A 20107-nucleotide genomic window follows, 5' to 3' on the forward strand; every position below is an offset into this window, starting at 1 on the left:
GCCCATAAAAAGATTTACATTAACTGTTCGCCAGGCAAATGTGTTGCCCAAGAAAAACCTCTCACACACAGACAGTGAAAGTACTTCCAGCAGCAGAAAATGTAGAAGAATAGACAGACAGCAATAGAAGCTTTTAAAGGTGCACCTTGGCGTTCTGTAAAGAAAGATTTAAACTATTGGATGGATTGGAATCAAAGTAATTAAAGACAGAGTTCCCCAGAGGATGAATTGTAATGACATGATCACATCAAAACCTTTTTGCTCAATCTAATATTGAGTTTACGTACTCATTACTGATGTGATGCTCTTGAACGTAGCTCAAGGCCTGACTCCTCCCGCAACCACTCCCCTCATTAGAGCTGTGTATAAAATGCACCTGTTGGCCTTCTGTTCCTTCCTTTGACGCTGTCATGGTTGGTTGTACAGGTAGGCTGCCTATCTTATAATACGAACCATTGTCCTGTCTGCACATCAGTAGTGTACCAAAACCTCCTTCCTGTGGTGAGTAGGAACAGAACAAGAATTTAGGTTCACCTGCTGCTGCTTGTGTCTCTATGTTGCTTGTTTTGAATAATTTTACATTTGGTTCTTTGCCTTTAATCTTTAGCTTGTGTCTTGCTTTGTATTCTACCCCAGTTTGTAGTGTTTAAACCGACTGGGATCTTTTCGTGTAACCTTGTTTCAGTTTGTTTTCATTTTAGTGGAGCTGAGGGCGAGTCATTGGGGGGGCTAGTTACCCTCACTGTTTGCTCTGGTGAAGAGCACTCGGGAGCATGAGTGAGTGATCTGCTTGGTCTGACTGCACCTGGTAGGTATTTGGTAGCACCCTAGTTTCACGTAAAGTAGCCATGCCAACCCATTAACTGGCCTCAGCTTACCTTTGTTTTGGTTTCTGTTCTTGCACTGACTTTTAATACTACATTTCAACTGTTTGTTAAACATACCATAATAAAGATCATTTTAAGTTTTGTTTTTTTATAACCAATATATATTTTTATTTTATCTTTATCTGCAGCATTATTTCCCTTTTTCTTTGTAACATTTAATAAAAATTACTTTACTTTGAACAGCCCCTCAGTTAACGAACCTATGTTAATGACATTAACATAGTGCAAGAGAGAAGCTGATTCTCACAGACAAATAGTGCGTGTGTGTGTATGTGAAAGACAGACCATCATGACATCACTATTTCCACAGGAAATCATGTTTCCAAAACCCTGGTTTTCCACTCTGAAACCTACCTCATACACAACTCACTTTTCCCTCTCTTTGTCTCTGTCCCACACACGATACTGAATGGTGGCAGCCGTGAACCTAATCAGTTTAATTATGACTTCTTGTTTTTGTTCCCACCAGTAGAAAGGGTGAGGTAATATCGTTTTTGCGTACATGGATGATGTTTCAACCAAATCTTTTTTTTTTTACAAGTTGGCTGTTATTTTGCTTTGTCCAAGTTACAATTGGTTGCGATAACATTGTACTCAACAAAGCAAATGCCGTGATCTGGGTAATATGAGACGACAGAGTTTAAATACACACTAGAGCTTTAAATATGTTATTTGAGCTCTATAAGCACTGGTCTACATAACTCACACAATCAAACATACATTTATAACATAACGCTGAAGCAAGGGTCCTCCTGCTTGGATCTTGATGTGCGTCTATTCGTGCTATTATGGTACTGGAACTTCGAGCAGCCAAAAAAACATACACAGAGACGCTCATTGGTCTTAGCATTCACTTTTTGAAAGCCTTAAGCTGTTTAATGCGAACCATGCCATTAAATAATGTTTTTAATTGAAAGCCCTACAGAAAATGCAATGCTACGCCCAAATTGTTAAAGCTAACGTTAAGAAACATTTCCTCCCTTTTTTTGGATTTGTGCAGTTGAATCCCTCATACTTTGGGTTATTTTCCTACCCTCTCTTGCGTACATACATAACCATTTTGCCTTTAAGCAAGTGGTAGTTTTAATAACATAAAGAATGGATGTTGATAGCTACCTAGCTGCTAGCTAACAAATAAACGTGTGCATTAAAGTTCATTTAAGTCCTGGACTGATGGCTATCCTTGCTAAACAGCACATATTAGCCTTTGCAAACCAAAAAACACACAGTATCTTTCTCCAATGCTGAATGTGCAGTGAGGATCTGTCAATGTAGTGGAGTTGTATCGAGGGAAAGTTTAAGAGGGGAAACGGCCACATCTTACTCTCTTCTCCCTCTCCTCGTTGTGTTTGCTTTGGCGCAAATGCATGTTTTTAAAAGGATCTCTTAGCATGACTCAATTTTTTCTTGTGACTAGAAGTCAAGAATATGTATCCCATTTGTCTGCTCATTGCTTTTGTTTTTTCTTACAATTTACTTTTCTCTTTATTTGTATAACTCTTGCTGCCTTTGTATCTCTTCTCTCAACACAGGTATAATTGTATAACTCCCTGAACACATTTTAATGGTAATGCACACAATGTCAATAGTATGCAATAACTTGCAGTATATTTTCTCAAGAAATACTGTACATTCCATAGTTTGGACCACTGTTATTTTCTTTACGTGCACAAATGTAAAATGGAATAGTCCAGCAGTAATTGCCTTACAAAAATAAGGGAAACACAATTGTGAAAATGCTTGAATGAGTTCCTCTTGAATACATACACACATTCTTATCGCTCAGCAGCAAACATACAAACGCAAACCTTCATAATCTAAGCAAACAAGCACATGCGCAAAAACTAAAATGGAGCAGTAAACGGGGATTTTCCTCTGTAAATAATGATGTGCATTAACCTATTGTGGTACCCAACTGTTTGGGTAAAATGGACATCCAGCCCAAACACTGAACGTTGTTGAAAACTTACATTTTAACAACCTTATGTGACTTTCTGTGTTTTCTATCCTTCAAGTCCCCCTGCTTTCTGGTAATATAATCCAAAGCCTGTACAGGAGACCCACTTAAAGATGTTTCTAAAACAATATTGCAAGTTTAATACACTGATTTAAAATATTATGTACAACAAGATACAGCAACATATTGGCAGCCTCTTATAACACCCCTGCGAGCAACTTAAATTAAAGGAATACACTGTTTTAGATGAATTCCAAATGAAACATCACATTAACTACAGGAAGTGGCCAATTCAAGATAACATATCTCCAATGAACAATCTGTCAGTGATGCATTTTATGTGTTGTACTTTCCCTTTCTGTATTGAGAATACAGCCTCAAACAAAGGCAATTTTGCAAGCCTTGTCTTGAAACAGTACTTTTTCTTTCTGTTGTGGAAGCCATGCTGGCATGGTGTGAGTGTTTTTCCACAGCAAGGTGAAGTTGTTTACCTTGATGACGTGCTGGAGGGCTTCTTGTAATAAAACCTCAGTAAGTGCTTGTCACCGACAAACCATGAACATTTCTGTTTGAGCAATTCTTCTCTAGGAATTTCAAAATAGATCAACTGATAAAATAGTACCGGATATCCATTTTTTTCAGTTCTTCAAAAGCCACTAACCTCTCAATGAAACTGTCAGTGCCTCCACTTTGTCAGCAGGTAAAGTCGTTGACTTGCCTCGAAGAGTGTCAAAGAAACAGCCTCACATGACCTTGTGACACACAAACACAGAGACATATGTTCTCTCTTTGATTCTCTCTCCGTCACTCAAACTTTCCCTTTCTTTCTCTCGCACACAAGAATGAATGACGTTCTCATGGCTGCTTTGACGGTGGGTGATCTGCTGTTTGACCTCTTGTTGAAGTTGGGTGCTAAATGTCACCACTTTGATGTAAAAAAGGACAACTGCCTCCTGTGTGTGTCACACATTCTTAACATGCCCCAAAGATTGTCGCACAGTTACAAACATGCCCCCTCCCATGTCAACCATATGTTAGGACAAACCCCAAATGCCCAATTCCAGAAAAAAATAGACTTACAGATAAAAAATGCTTGCTTACTGGAGATCATTTTTTGTAAAATTGTTTTGCTTACAGAATATAAATGAGCCCTTTCAATAAATCATAGATAAATATTCATAATATGTTTTAAGCTTTTAGATTTTTGGCGACATGGCTGTATTTTTTTACATTTTAAAAATGGATGCATCAAATCTTTTCTGTTAATGTGATTTTCTTTAGATTTTTAATGTGCATCATCTGACTTCAAATAATACAAAACTAATATAGCTTATCTCTTACCTCATCCCCATCCTATATTTCTCAAACATCATCCCATCTATTTTTTATCTTATTTAAACCATCCTATTTTATTTGTATCACTCATTCTAATCCAATATGATTATATATTTTGTGTTTTTGAGGGGTACCTGGGTCCCACTCGCAGAGATGGAGCAGCAAGTCGATTGGCTGACACTGAGCGTAGTGCACCTGTTGGATTGTATGCTTTGACCAAGGCTTGGATGTAGGAAGGGGCTGATCCTTTCACAGCACGGTAGGCCAGTACCGGTGTCTTGAAGCTGAATCTGGCAGCCAGTGTAGGGAGCGAAGGAGTTTGTGTATGGTGGGAGAACTTGGGGAGGTTGAAGACCAGTCGGGCTGCAGTATTCTGAATCATCTGTAGAGGTCGGCTGGCGTATATGTAAAAGCTTCTCTTGAATCAATGGATGCTAACCAGTAGCTCTAGGTTCACTTTATACAATATATTAACGAACTCAGAGAAGCCTTTAAAGAAATGGAATGTCTGGATATCTGTTATAAGTGACAAGCGGGACTGAACTAAAGAGAGCTGAAATGTGACTTTGTTGAAACAGACAAGGGCTTCTTTTACCTCTATGGGCAGGGACCATTTCCTCTCCCCCCTTTCCCACCCTTCCTCCCTCCATTTCTCTTTTTTAGGGTCTTTATATATTTCCTCTCCTTCCTCCCTTTTGCCATCTGTGTCTTGCTTGCTCTCCTTCTCCGTGTGACACATCTCCCACTTGCTGACTCTCTTTTTTGGGGGATTCTGGCAAAAGAACTGACAATATGTGTTTAATCCACAGGTCCTTTATGTGTGTGCGTTTGTGTGCATGTGTGTGTTAGCCAGAGGTCCTGTGGTTGCTGTGACTTCAAAGCTGAAACCAGAGTCTCTCAGCAGTATGCCTATAAATCACACTAACCGTACTGAAGGGGAAAACATACACGTATACACCACCACAACATAGAGAGATATGAAAATGAGAGACTAGGCAATAAAAAAAGAAACAAGTAATACAAATATTGACAGGTAAAGATAGAAGACTTGGAAAGACAGGAAGAAAAGAGAGGATCAAAGTTGAATAAAATGAAATAAAGACAAGATATTGGAAAGAAATGTTGCGTAAAAGCAGAAATGAGCCAGTCTTTCATTGAGTTTACCATAGAATAAACAGGGTGTTGCCAGTCAAGCCCTTTAGTGAATTTATTTTTATAACTACATTCTTTCTGCTGTTGTACATCCAACTATGCAGTCAAATAATTTCCCTTGTGTACAGTAACCAAATACTTAATCTAATGTCTGCACTGGGTTTTGTTTTTCCATTTGTTGGATTTAGTTTTTTTTGTCAATGAAAGGTGATTCAACTGCATGTTTTTCACAGCGACGCCCGACAGCACTATGTATGGTTATCAGATGTTGAGCCGCTGTGATATGCTTTCTATGAACATATCATGCTGCTCATTAAAACAGCCAGCATGAAAACTTTACAGATAAGAAAATCAAGCAAACCCAAAACCTAAACTAGATAGTGAACGGAATAGAGTTAGGAATCTCTGTCGGTATTAAATTCTTACACAGGGGAAAAAGCCTTCCTATTGAATTCAAATCTTTCCGTTGTATCTCAACTTTTGCAGGTTTTAGGGTCACGCCTCAAGTTGTAAAGCCCTTCGAGATAACCTCTGTGACCTTTGCCCTGAAGGCCCGGACTGACTTGCAATAATCCAGTCTCGTGGAAGTGTAGGAACAATTGTTGAGCTAGAAATTAGCTGCCGTGACACACTGTAGTTGTCACTAACAACCATTTAATAGGTTTTCCAAATAGTATATTGGGCCATTCTGCCCTGCGACCCCGCCTGAGGGCACACAGCTTCAGCGTAGCATCTGGTTTGGCAGCCTTTCCCTTTTCACTCTGATGGATGAAGTTCAAACTTGTTCTTTTAGAGTTGTAGATAAGAGACAGGTCTGTTTTTTTTATTAGGTGTATAAAAAGAGACATGGACACAGAAGTTAATCAGGTGTTGACCAGACCTTGACTCTTCTTTTCCAAAACAATAATTAGATCTAAATCTTTATTTGTACTTCATAAAACACATTTGGGAAGAGTCAACACCACGGCACTTGCCTCTGAAGTATACTTTAACTAAAAAGGAAGAACTTTGTCAAGGCAGTTTCCAAAAGTGATGCCAAAAATGTATCCACCTTGTAATTGGAATCCACTCCAACATTGAATGGGTTCTTCCTTGGCCCTTGCTTAACCCTTCCATAAATGTTCATGAAAATAGGACCCGTAGTTTTTCCATAATCATTCTGACAAACCAACCAAGACAACCGAAAACGTGACTTCCATGGCAGAGGTAATTAACAAACGAACTAGCATATTCCAGTGGATATTATTCAATTCCGAACAACCAAACTTGGGATTTTGTTTGGACAACCTTGTGTTGGACTTGTGCAAACTGACAGACCTCCAGCTGCTGCTGTGGCTCAAACATGCAGTTTTTAGAGTTGATTGTCTCTAACGTGGGGTTTTAAGGGCTGATTTTCTTCACACAATGCCTGAGAACTGCATCAGTCAGCACAGCGTCACAATGGGTGGTATATTCACATCCTCCCTTCAGCCATTAAAACAAATAGCTCTTTATCCAAGAATGTGTGTTTGAGCCTACGGGGAAGACTGTGAGTCTGCATGACAGCAGAAATGAATTGGGTTTACCTTTTTCGTGCCTTTTGGTGTGACTGCTTACATGTGTATACTCTCCGACAGCTGTTATTGAAACCAGAATTTGTAGGGATCTTTGTCCGGAGTTGATCGGTTGTACCGTTCTGGAGATATGACACATTGGGAGCACTGCAATTCCTTTGTCGATGTAGTCTTTGTCTGATTGCTACTAGCTGACTAGTTACATGCAATCATAGAATCCCTTTTTCAATAAACGCCTGGATCATGTCAATTCCTTGCTGCGACTGTTGACGTGAACCTGTTATTGTTTCTTGCCGGCACCTTGAAGGTTTATTTTGTACCTCCTCCTGAATCTGTCTTTGTATATGTGTCCATATTATCAATTCTGGCATTCGGATTATTTATGTGCTTATTTCCTTTAGCTTTTTTATTTGACATCTATTGCGCTTGTGTCTGTCTTGGGAGAAGGATCCATCTTGTGTGTCCCTCCCTGAGGTTTCTTCCATTTTTTCCTATTAATTATGGAGTTCATTTGGGAGTTTTTCCTAACTTGTATATTTACAGCATTGGGTGTATCACGTGCAGATTCATATAAATATCATTGTGGTAGACTACTGTATATTCAGATGCAGGCACAAAATATATGTGTAGCAGATAAATCGGTTCTACTTAAAAAGTAGATGGAGAGATGACAGCATAAGAGAGAGAGGTGGTGGAAGTGCAGGAAAAAGAAAGTGGCATTGAAGAAAAATAACCAAAACAGAAAGAGCAGAGAAAGTGAGCATGAGAGTGAACAGTGTGTGAGGGTTACCACAGCCATGCCTCGAGTGGTTTGTTTACATGGTACCACACCACCAGGCTTTAAACCACAGACATGGAGCTGCTCAGTGTGTGTGTGCGTGGAGCTGTGTGCATGTGTATTCTCAGTAACTGAAACACCGACCGCATGCTTGCCTGTGGTGAGAGATTCAATACGTTTCAATATGTAACCTGTGATTTTACCATGCTAACTTAGCTTCAATGGAACCTTCGACTAATTTTGTTACAAAGACAGGTGAAATCCGAATCTAAATCTGTTAAACAGCTGTGTCGATTCGCATTGGATTATGAATTCCCTTACTGTTTTGTGATTCTTTCCACTACCTCAGCAAACACTAAGCTAACATTGTTTTACCGCACACAGCAGGACAGATGTTATTATGTTTTACAATTGTCAAGAATTACAATCATGTTCTTGATGAATCAGTTGCAGCTCTGCCAGTCTGAGACTGATTCTATTTCCAATTTTGCTTTGTTTGTGGGCAAGTTACTTTCAGAAAAATGTCGGAAATCGCAGATGAAGACCAATGATGTCTAATTTCGAGAAAATGATTTGATCCTCTACTAATTCATTAACTTGAGTCGCTTCTGCATGACATTGTTCGAGCAAGATGGTTGTCGTTAAGTCTCTATAGCAATCGTCTGTATCTATCGTGAGGAAAGTCGTATTGGGTGATGAATGCATTGTGAATCGTTGCACTGTAATGTAAAACATGTAACTCAAGCTGTAGCAATCTCACTCTGTTGGGAGTTTGTTCCAATATTTGAAAATGTTGATGGGCAACAGATTATGCTGTAATTTGAGATGATTTTTAATTTAACAAAAAATTCTGGTCAGTTTACTTTTTATTCCCTAGATTTTTGTAGGGTAAGAAGAGAGCCAAAGAAAATTGAGACCGGGGAGATCTCATGAAAAGCAGAGGGAGAAAGAGTTGTAGGGAAGGGAGGGATTGGAAAGAGAAACACAAGTGGCGTGCAGAAAGAGCCGGGCACGGGTGCAAGGAAAGGTTATGAGAGGAATGAGGTAGTGAGAAATTTTGAAAAAATGAGTGGGAAAATATAAAAGAGTAAGGTTAGTTGGCAGGAAAGGGTGGGGGAGAAAAGAGTGAAACCAGATAGAGAGAGAGGCAGGAAGGAAAAGGAGGGTAAGCTAAAAAATGAAATGCCAGTAAAAGTGAAGGAGAAAGAGAGAGGGAAGAATAAAGTGAAAAAAGGGAGGGATAGAGATGTAGGTACTGACTGGAGGGGAGGGAGAAGTGGGGGATGGACACAGAAGAAGGTAGAGGTGGGGGGTTCTTCAGCTGCTTTTCCGAGGAAAGTAATTGGTTCCTTATGTGAAGCTGAGCTTAGTTCTCCAAATAAAAGGCCTTTCTGTCAGCTGTAATGGCTTTTCCATGATGCACTAGCTCCAGTGGGGGCTACATTAGCATCCTAGCATAGCTCACAACCTGCTTTGAATTAAAAGGTAAGCGAATAAATACAAATGTTCCAACTGTGATGGGCTGATTTGCATCAAAGGTCATGGACAGCTTTTAAAGAGAATTTCTCGGCAACAATCCAATTTAATCTATTGCGGGCCAGATACAAATCTGACTTTACAACTACAGCCCGTAGGCTAGCACAGTACAGAGTGGGAAGATTTAACAAATACATTAACATATCTTCAGATAACTAATGAACAGCCCTGATAACACCAGATAATGGGTGGATGTTACCTGGTGAACAAACTGTAAGTTTTGTCTGGTATAACGTCACAATACCTCACACCAAAAATGCAAGAAAAAAAAGCACTTATGGGAGTCGTTTTGCTAAGCAAGATACAAAGATTGATATTACGCTCTTATATTTATAGGTAACACATGAAGCTTAAGACAGCTAGAAAGCTTGAAAGCTAATATAATATAACAAACAAATGTAGAACTGTGCTGATGTGCTGATGCAGGTCCAAAGCAAGAGGAAAAAGATCAAATGCATCTACAATACTGGGGATATGTTTCATAGTCAAGCATCCAAGACAGACATACACACACACACACACACACACACACACACACACACACACACACACACACAGCAGTGCACTTACGAGTATGAGCCATTACAAATGCCAGACCTCAGAGACTCAGTAACAAGCAGCATGTGTGTGTGTTACTTGCCTGACTTTGTTTGCTTACCTGGATGCATGACAGCATGTATTTGTGTGTGTGCATACACACATTTTTCACATGATGGGTAAGGCCCCTAAAGCTAACTGACACATTTATATCTGGCTTTTTTTTAAATCCTCATAAACAGAAGGAAAAAAAGAGAATTTTCTCTTTTAAAGTTTGGGGTAAATTGTAAAGTACTGTGGGAGTTTATATGCTATTAAACATGAAAACAAGCAACAGAGCTACAAAATATCATAGCTAGCTACATTGTCTCTACTGACATATTGTGTTAGTTGACGTAGTTGTGCCATTAAATAGCACTGGGCCACTGGGTCGAATAAAGTTCTCTTCAATTTTTTGCAGAAACATTACATAAATGGTTCGAAGAGAATGGGGACTGGAAATGGTGAAACAAAACATGGCCGGTAACCTGTTAGTTAGTAGTTTGAACATAGCATTAGCTGGTGGTCTGTGTTGCTGTTTCATAGACATTGCTTACAGGAAAGTCTGTAAGCTGGTTTTCAAGAGTGCATTACAAGAAGAATACTTTATCAATGATGAAGACATTGACAGGGAAGCCATTACCATGTTTCATCACCTGAGTAAAGGAAGTCACCATGACTAATCTGTCATCTCTATGTCATAACTCTCTCCTCTTTGGCAATAACAGAGAGAGATGAGAGATGAGATACTGCCCGGAAGACACACACACACACACACACACACACACACACACACACAGTTATACAGTCCGAGTTACTGTCATCGTGTGCATCTGCTCTGTGTAATGTAGACCGTCTGATAGCAATCATGACAATAACATCTGAGTCATTGAAGCAAAGTGCATTTACTAAATTTGGCTGAAGGGATTTTGTTTACTTCTGGCATCTGTTTGTGCGACCAAGTAAAGAAGGTTGTTTAGTCATGCGTTTTTACACATTTAGTGTACTTATCACGTAAGGGGCAAAAGGGTCGAGCAAACCTTTATCAATCATCCATTTTGTTTTCCAAGTACCCAAATAATAAAGTGCAGCAGAAAATGCATATTGCTTAATTCGCTTTGGTAAAAAAAAAAAAGAATTTGTTACTCATTTTTATTTTCATACTGTCCAACTGTGTTTTTACTAGAGCGCCAATTGGTGATCCAATCGCCAGCCATCTATTTTTCTTTCCATTCATTTGTTTTGTCTGGTGCTTTCTTTAAAAGACTGCCTCATTGTTGTTGTGTTATAGTCAAATGGATGCTCTCCATATCCAAACTGATTGTATCTACATCAAAGATAGCTCATAATCACCTCCTTTCATGCAACCACCAAGAGTTTTGTTTACTTTGTGATGTAATTCATCTCTCCGCCCCCGGACTGTTTATGTAGCCTTTTCTCTCCTCCCCCCACCTTCTACTTTCTTCTTCCATTTCCTCTATTTCACCCAACCTAACCCCTTGCTCTCTTTTAGTTTCTGGCTTCACTACTGAAATTTCACTCTCCTTTGAAACCCCTGTGCCTCCCCCCCCCCTCCCTAGCTGCTGACAATGTGACCAAACTTCTTAACTAGTTCAGTCTAATATAATTCTCTGATCATCTAATTCTTCCTCAATACCAAACTAGTGGGGTTTATTGTCAGGGGGATTATTTCCTGCCTCTAAATGCTTTGAAATCTAAGTAGGATTTTGTAATGGGACATATGGCTGCAGCTCATGCTTAAGAAGAGAAACTTTGTGTGCCTGAATTCAAAGTATCAACCCTCCCTTATCTACATTACTAAATGTCACATGAAGTCAGACTTAAAGGACAGTGTGACGTTATACAAAGTTTTTATCACACAGTTTGCATAAGGCAAATACAACATAGGTCTTGGCTAACCCCTAACCCTAATGTGGTCCATTATTGTAATGTATGATGTTGAACCGGTATAATGTTTACTATATCCACCATGTTAGCTTTTCATGTTCACATGCTGTCATTTTCACAACACAAGGGTTACGCTGAACCTGATAGGAATTGTCCTTCATTTTGCAGGTTTTGGTTAAAAAACTAAAAGTATTTTACCTGATGATGGTGTGAGATGAAAAGCATGTTGCTAACATATAGTATTATACTTTGCCCTTTTGTACACCATATCAAAGTCAAGTCAAAGTCAACTTTATCTTTAGTATCTCTGAGTGTTGTACAAACAGGGAGACGGAAATGGCCTTTCCTAACTTCCCAAATATAAAAAAATATAAAATAAGAACACAATTATTTAAAAAATGGCAAAACACTAAATATATAAAGAAATAGCAGTCTGGCAGACCTAAAAAGCAGATGAATGAGAATTAATGAAATTGAACAGTGCAAATAGTGCAATATCTACATGTAGTGCAATAAGTGTTCATAGCAGTTTGTAGAGAACTACTTTGTACGAGATAGTGTTAATCCTTGGGTTGTGGAGAAAGCAGATGACAATGTCCAGGCCTCAAGCCTTGAAGTATTTGAGATATACACAGTTTTGCAATCTCTGCTCTTCCATACAATAACATTGGTTAGTTTTCTTTGAACACTTCAGTAAATGCTTACAGAAGGTTTGTGGGTGTGACGCAATGTGGTTGCTTACTAAACTACCTAGTGATGAAGAATCAGTTGAGGTTGAACAATTTGAATTACTAAGTGACTTTGATGGCTCTTGTGTCTCCTGTCAGAACGTTGTTGCTGGCTTTAACTGTTTTGCTGTCATCATCTCTGATACTTAAGGAAGTCTGGAGGATAAGGATTGGTTTGTTTTGCTTTGCTGCTTGACACCACGGTGCTCTGTCGTACTTGGGTTAGGATTTTACGCTTTTTGTTGTGCTTTATGTTGTGCTTTATGTTGCTTCTTTTGAGGACGGAGGCTTCGACTATCTTCAAAGTAAGGAAATGTTTTATGATCATCACAAAATGAACAACTATACAACTTCCTGCACCCATGTAAACCCGAGTCTCCACTTATACACTAGGTAGGATGCTTCTTTGGCCCACCTAGAGTTGTTTGCTTTTCCTGTGGGACACCAAGATTTATATTTGGCCTGTTAGACTAGTGTTAAATAGAGGACCTTCTATCACAACCAGAGTACAGATGCAGCACAGTGGTCATGCAAGTATTTTGACAAACATCTGTAAGCAAACAAATGTACCCACTGCTGGCTTGTGTGTTTCCACGCACACGTTTCCCATCGTCTAAATATGACAGACACTATAAGCGACTGTAAACTTCATGGTGTCCTAAGTAATTTAACATGTCCTGTTTTTCCTTCTTTGTCTCCGGATCAATATGCTTTGCTTTCCATCTTGAAGGGCAATGAAGAAACCGCAAGGATGTATTGGAAATAGTTACTATGAAAAACACTGTAGGTGGCAGTGAAACCAAACCAAACCAAATTTCGGGGGTTGTTACTGAGTTTTGAGGGCTATACCTTCCCTCTGTTACTTGTCAGACTACGCATTGAACACCGTCCAGTCATGGTTTACAGTCTTTAGAGACTGTCCTCTCCATAACTTATTAATGCCTGTAACAACATGCTTCTGATGAAATTTATAGTGGCCTTGACAATTATGGCTTTATTCTTTCAGGAGCATACAATCAACTAACCCTATGTAGGCCCGCAAAGAACGTCACCATCTTGTTTCGTTGTAGTTTCCGTAATCTTTACCAGGTAGTTTTTGTATCTGACGCCAACCAAACCTTATATTGTTGTGGCTGATTAACAGGGTGATTTTTTAATCATTTTTACTCAAGTTACCACTACATTTTGACGAGACAGTAGTATCCTGCAGACATAAATATAATGAATACTCTGAGAAAGTCCTATTCGATGTGCCGATCATGGTCAGAGATGCATGAATGCAGTTGGATTTAAGGGATGTGTCAACGACCGGATTTACACTTTACAGTTTAAAACCACTACAATGGCCTGTTCACATTTGGTTTATAAAATGTCATACATGTAACGATTTCATAAAGATGACATTCACAGGTTCATACACGTAGCCTAACCTTAAGATAATCACAGCGCAGAAGACATAGAAAAGCAGCAAAATCTCTTAATTTGAAGCTAGTGTTTAATGTTAGTGTCACTTCGAATTGACTAATTGTCTCAGCTCTGCAAGGGAAAACAAAAAACAAATTGTTTGATTAAGCTTATTTTTTTGGGGCAATAATTGACATATAGAATTGCAGTTCCAGGACAAATGAGAAAATGTTTTATTCCTCTCTGTATCGTAACGTTAACACCTCATTTTATTCCACAGTCGAGGCGGTTGGTTAACTACAAACACCTCTTTAAGTGTTCACAGATGGTGTAGAGTTGGCAGACATAACTGTCCTCACCAAATACTTTCTCATAACCTGAGAACTTCATAGGTTCAAACTTTATTTGGACACCAGCACCGGCAGACAGGAGGAAATATTTCCAGTACATTATGTGGAGGGTTAATTGGTAAGGAATACAAAATGTCTTTGAGTCCCAAAGTGTCAGTCTCACACTCTCTTTTTCTCTCTGCTTCCATCCACTCCTCTCCCCCTTCCTGTCTCTCTTAACAAGTTACTGAAAAAAATGTGTTTCCAATTAGGCACTGAGGGGAAAAAGAAGAACTAGAAAATGACTTGATAAAAGGGCATTTATACATCATGAAATATGCCTTTCTAACAAGACTAGTGGGGCAAAGTTCGAATTTATTAATACAATACACCCTTTTCACATAAAGGCTTACCTGTCTTCAGTGTGAAGATACAAACTAATTTACACATTTCAGGGAAAGTCTGGCGTTTCATCGATTTGCAGTGAAATACAAATTACCTACAAATGTCAACCAACTTTCAATTCAACTTTTTATCTAAATACATTTTTTTGCAGTGTTTGTGTGCAAGCATGTGTGTTTGTGACGTCACGCTCAAGGAAAGGTCCTCTCCTGCAGAGTGTGTGTGGCAGTCGCTCCGTCGGAGGAACAGAAAGCTTGGCTGAGCCGCCGCGCCAGCGCAGAGAGGCACGGAGACGCAGCTGAGAGCATCAAAGCGACTTCATCTGCAAACATATCAATAATACTACTTTTATTTTTAAACAGGGACACACCTGCAGGGGGGGAAAAAAAACTATCAGAGGAGTTATTGCTTTGCTGCACGGACATAAAATGAAAGGGTTACCTGGCTTTATTTTGGATTTGGAGTCTTTTATTATTACACCGCCACGACTTTGACACGAGAGTTGCCCAGTCTTTGGAGTTGTCTGTTGGACGAATCTGAAGGCACCCCGAATACAACTGCCAGGAACTGCTCAGGGAGTAAACTCAGACACCAACCTACTGTTCTCATTGGAAAGGAACACACAGTAAGTATTCCATCTCACGACCTGCATAATGAATGAACCCTTATACATTTGCTCCATATGTGATTTTTCCCCTCCCTTTGGCGTTTTGAAGGCACGCACGGATAGGGACATCTTTGGATAATCAAAGTATACCTGCCACGTAGACGCGGCTACAGATCGTTCGGTTGTGATAAAGGTTTGATGGCATTAACAGATGCGTAAAATCTGCTGTGCGCACCGTTACTTCGCTCGGTTGTGCGCACATAGGGGTCGTGAACGGGGTACTCTGCTGGTATGAGATGACTTGTTGCGCCAGAGCTAGAGTCTTTATCCAACTCGGGGATAAGAACAACATTTGTGGAAGGGAGTGAGAGGGGGGGAGAAAGAAGCGGGCGTTGAGTCTGGGAGTACAAGTTTGACATCTGTCTTGATTTTCCACGCTGATCTTTCAGTAAGACAATGTGTTTGGAATGTTCTTGTTCTTCCCAAATGTAACCCCCTTTTTTTTTAAAATACAAAACAAAAACAAGTTATTCATTCAGCAGTTTTCCCTTCAACAATTAATACTTAAGTTGTCAGTGTCAGCACTTAGGTGTAATTGCTAAAACATGGCATGGAGGCCGGCAGCAGATTGATGGTCCTCAAACATTTCTTGTGGTGTTGGCATCTTCCCAAAGTATACGCCTTGGTGCTGTCTACTGCCGGCAGGAGTCAATACACCATACTGTGTCCTGGACTCAAGCCTTAAAACACACCACCAATTTAAAGGACCAATTTGACTCCTTACTTAACTGAAAAGCTACGAGACATTTGCAGAACCGATGATGTGTTTTGGCCCTGCAACTAAAGCAAGATCAGAAATGTTATATGCATGATAAGGCAGACAGGAAATGTCAATCTTTCTCACCAATTTGTGGTATGATAAAAATGCAAACACGAAGCCTACTGCAAATATATACAGACAAAAGTCTTAAGCAGCTACAATATTTCACCCTAATGATCATTACGGCATCTTGTTCTGGTTCTGGCCAGGTGCTTCCTGTCGCTGTCAAATAAGTAGAGACATGAAAACCCAATGCTAAGAGTTACGATTTTATTCATGAAGAGCATTATGTAAAGCTTATTATTTACAGAACATAGCCACATGCATCGCTTCAAAGTGTGTGGTGTAAATGAATTAAAGCTGTGCATCTTGGAGTCCCGACGTGACTCTGAGGGACACATTTTTTAACACTTTAACTGACCCAAAGTAGAATATCTTAACAGACTGCTGGCCAGGCTGCTGTGTTTTTCTGTCCCATAGAGAAGACTTTCTAATCTCTCTGGAGAAACTTGACATTTCACATAAAACAGGTCAGTTCAGAAATGTTCTGTTTAACAAATCTAGTGGCTCAATGGTTCTGAAATATGTTTGTATTTGCCACCTTCAGAGGTGGGATATGATACTTTTGACACTTCTTGACCTTTCGCTCTAGATCCAGGCCAAGATTGTGTTAAATGTTGTGCCCCCTTGGGTTTGCTTCAGCCCAACCCTCTAGCCAAAATGTCCATTTGTACTCAAACCCATTTTTTTACAGGAGAGATAAGAACTTACTGAGTGCTTAAATGATCCCCTGAAAATATGAAATGGGGCATACAGATGGTATACAAGTAAATGTTGGTTAAAGTTCCTATCGGTCTTTATACACCATGGCTATTTAGCGTTTTAAGTGTCAAAGACATCTGTATTAAAAAAAAAAATGCAACATTTACCAAAAATAGCAAAACTACAATAAAAAAAGTATATCTCGCAACTTTGGGGCTTACATGAGCTTTAATTTACTGCGGCTTTTAATCCTTTAAGTCCATGTTTACCAAAAACAAATGGCAGGATTATCGTGAAATGTGCTCTGAATGGTCATTATCTTTAATGGCTTCTACTTTTCACCCACATTTCCACATGCACCAAAGACCCAGAAATGTGAGCTCATCAGTTTTATAAAACGGATTGTGAAGGTCTACTGTCAAAGAATGAACAAAGCCATATGCTCCCTGTGTGTCTGCCCTTTTGATTTAACCTAATTAATACTGACAGGCTCAAATGGTACTTGTTTGTGTGTGTCTGGGAGTGTATATGCGAGAACACTGTTTACCTCCCACCCACTGCCACGAGCCTCAGGGGGTCTTTGATGGTATAGTGGCGTGTGAGAAGCATTCACACTTCTGTAGATAGATTAGGTTGGTCTCCTTCAAGCTGTTTTAATTATAGAATCCACATTCTCAGAACTTATGATACTTTGCAACACTTTCCTGGTTGAAATATGGATAGTATTGAACTGTTCATCCTTCCATCCCATCTCCTTTTGGATAACACAACTAGAACATATGATCTCCACAATGTTAAGCCTTGGGCTGAAAATAGGACATTTAACCTTTCCTCTTTAGAGTGGACATGAAGGATTATTATTACTTCTAATTGTGAAATTCCTACAGCCCTCTTGGTGTCCTGACCTATGGATTATTGAACCAAGGCCAGATTTGTTGAATACAGATCTAAGTTCATGGTTTAGTCATTGTTACTCATTTTTTGAAATCACCTGAAGCAAATGCGTGTCTGCACATTTTAAAATGAAAATATTTTCAAGTGGATACATCTTTTCACATGTATGCGATTTGACTAAGATGTCAAATGAGCTCCTTTCTTAGCAAAAAAGTACAACACACAATATACTGGTATTCTTTTAGTATACTCCAGCATTGTACCACAAGCAAAGCAGGTGGTTAGAACATTAGGAGAAAACAGATAGCCGAGGTAACAGTTTAAAGTTGTACATTTTAATAATTGTTGATGAGTCTGATGACCTGTTTTTTTTTATTTCATAGCAATGTGTAAGTACAAAATGTTAGCTTAAAAAATGCGCAAATAGCACATAAAAAGATTGTGAAAAGGCAACGCTACAGAAAATACTTGTAGTAATTGACTAGCCTTGGCCCGGGAGGTGATATTGAGCCACTTAGTTCCTGTCTGCTTTCTGTCCAACAGGACAAAGACACAATAGCTGACATATGTACTTGTCAATATAACATCAAATGTGCGTTTATTAGATTACTGTCCTTCCAGTGGGTTGGTCTCCTTGCCACAGGGAGAGGGAATTGAAGGAGCTGCTTTTCTCCAGTCTGCCACTTTACACAAACTGTACATCCCCAAGTTAGTGGCACAAACAAAGAGATGGCTAACACAAATTACAGGCCAAAGGAAAAGGCATAAAACAATTGTCTAATTTCTTTTGATGACGTGTCTATTGGTAAAAGTATCGCTATTGTTTAATTGCCTACATTCTAAAAATCTAAAAACGTTTAATGTATTCGACATCCATTTTTATTTATCTTTAAGACTTTTCAGTTGATAAACTGTCACCAGCACTCGAGTATGGGGACAGGATAATTTGAAAAGAGCTCAGTAGTTTCCTCAGTTACCATGGAAGCAGAACACACTATTAGTCATTAGAGCTCTGGTTGTTAGATTTGGCGGCTTGATAGATTTGACAGGATTACTAAAACACACTCTTCCCAAAGTTATTCTACGACTTGTGAGATGCTGAAAAAACTGCAAAGGGATAAGCTGATGCTTCTGACTTATGACCTTCTTGCTCAAACTAAACAAAACCCCCACCGCAAAGACATTTCGTCTCCCCTGAAGATGACTGTTTTATGTTTCCCTGCATGAGCTCTGACATCCGTCAAAAGAAAGTGTCCTTGAAACATCTGTGTTGTGATTACTGAAGGCACAATCCTCCTCCCCCTCGTCTCAAGGTCCTGCATTCCACCCATTCTTACTCTCAAACGTCCAGATTGTTTCCACATTCATGCAGGTAACAGAGTCACAATTTGTAAGTCATTGTGGCAGAAATGAAATTTCCTTCAATGCTTTGTGAGCAGGGAAATTATTCAAACAAGAGTTCTAACCGGTTTAAGAAATCACACATACAACACCTAGTAACACGATTTGAAGTGCATTTATACCTGTCATTGTGGATCTTTACAGTAAAACCATTGCCTTTTTATCTTCCATTACGGTGCCAATCTTTTTCGGTCTCTTTCTGTGAAAACCTGTGATCAGCCCACTGCTTCTTCTTGAACTGCTGATCACATGTCCCAAGTGGGATAAACCACTGTACATGTTTCCACTTTGCTTTGTTCCTGATCACACATGTTGATGTAACACCTCTGTGTGGTCAAAGTTACCTTATGTTAAGCTGACCTCCTCATTGGAGTGTGTTATCAAGCTTATTACGGCCACTTGGCAGGCAAAAAGAGAAGCTGTGTTAAAAAAAAAATCATCACTTATTTGTTAAAGTATGAAGACAGCTGGAAACGTGTAGTCGTGGTATGGCACATCATGATAAAGTACTGGGGACTGTTATTTTTTTCAGTTTTAGCAGCACCATTTCATTCTCATCTTAGCTAATGTAAAACTAAAGCTGTGGTTTTGACAGGAAGCGGTCCTTTTCTGTTCAGTGACACTGCTGCCATTGTATGAGATTAACACAAAAAGAAGGCAGTTTAGAATAGCTGTCATTGTTGACACGGTTTCCATCCTAACAGAAACCACTGTAAGATAGCATGTTTGGTGGTATAATGCTATTTTTTGATCATGTGTTCTAGTGGTTGCCTAACCTTGTATCTCCCCTGCCATATGAAAACTGGTGTTGAAAACTTCCATCAGAAATTATGTCTTCTTATGTGTCATCCTGAGAGAATGTCCAGAAAAGTTGTTCTACAAGCCAGAAAAACTAACAGCTAGTTAGCAAGCTAGCCACCCTCGGCTATCACATATTGCCTTTTACCTCCCCTGTCACATGCTACAAGGTATTGAAATCGACCATCAAAAATAACCATGGTAAATCATAAGAGAATGTGTTTTTAGAAAAGCCAAAATGCCAACTGCCAGATAGATGGCAAAGTAGCTAGTATGGTAA

At 39.3% G+C, this 20107-nt stretch overlaps 1 protein-coding gene and 1 long non-coding RNA gene across 3 annotated transcripts in view; one reads left to right on the forward strand and one right to left on the reverse strand.

Moving 5' to 3' along the window:
* Positions 1–413: 413 nt before the first annotated feature.
* Positions 414–20107, forward strand: part of lpar1 (lysophosphatidic acid receptor 1) — a 46519-nt gene continuing 26825 nt past the window's right edge. Inside the window, exon 1 of one of the 2 annotated variants that reach the window (XM_063889595.1) lies at positions 414–501. The gene's annotated coding sequence lies outside the window, so the exon portion shown is untranslated. Of the gene's footprint in view, positions 502–14792; positions 15171–20107 lie in introns of those variants that run through there. The other variant, XM_063889594.1, reaches the window with a different exon arrangement.
* LOC134868458 (uncharacterized) lies at positions 14610–15472 on the reverse strand. The gene is made up of 3 exons (XR_010166286.1): positions 15303–15472; positions 14987–15144; positions 14610–14867 (listed from the first exon to the last, which is right to left on the reverse strand). It is a non-coding gene; the product is annotated as an uncharacterized LOC134868458 (long non-coding RNA).

The sequence above is a fragment of the Eleginops maclovinus genome, chromosome 8, assembly GCF_036324505.1.
Source record: "Eleginops maclovinus isolate JMC-PN-2008 ecotype Puerto Natales chromosome 8, JC_Emac_rtc_rv5, whole genome shotgun sequence".
Taxonomy (NCBI): Eukaryota; Metazoa; Chordata; class Actinopteri; order Perciformes; family Eleginopidae; genus Eleginops; species Eleginops maclovinus.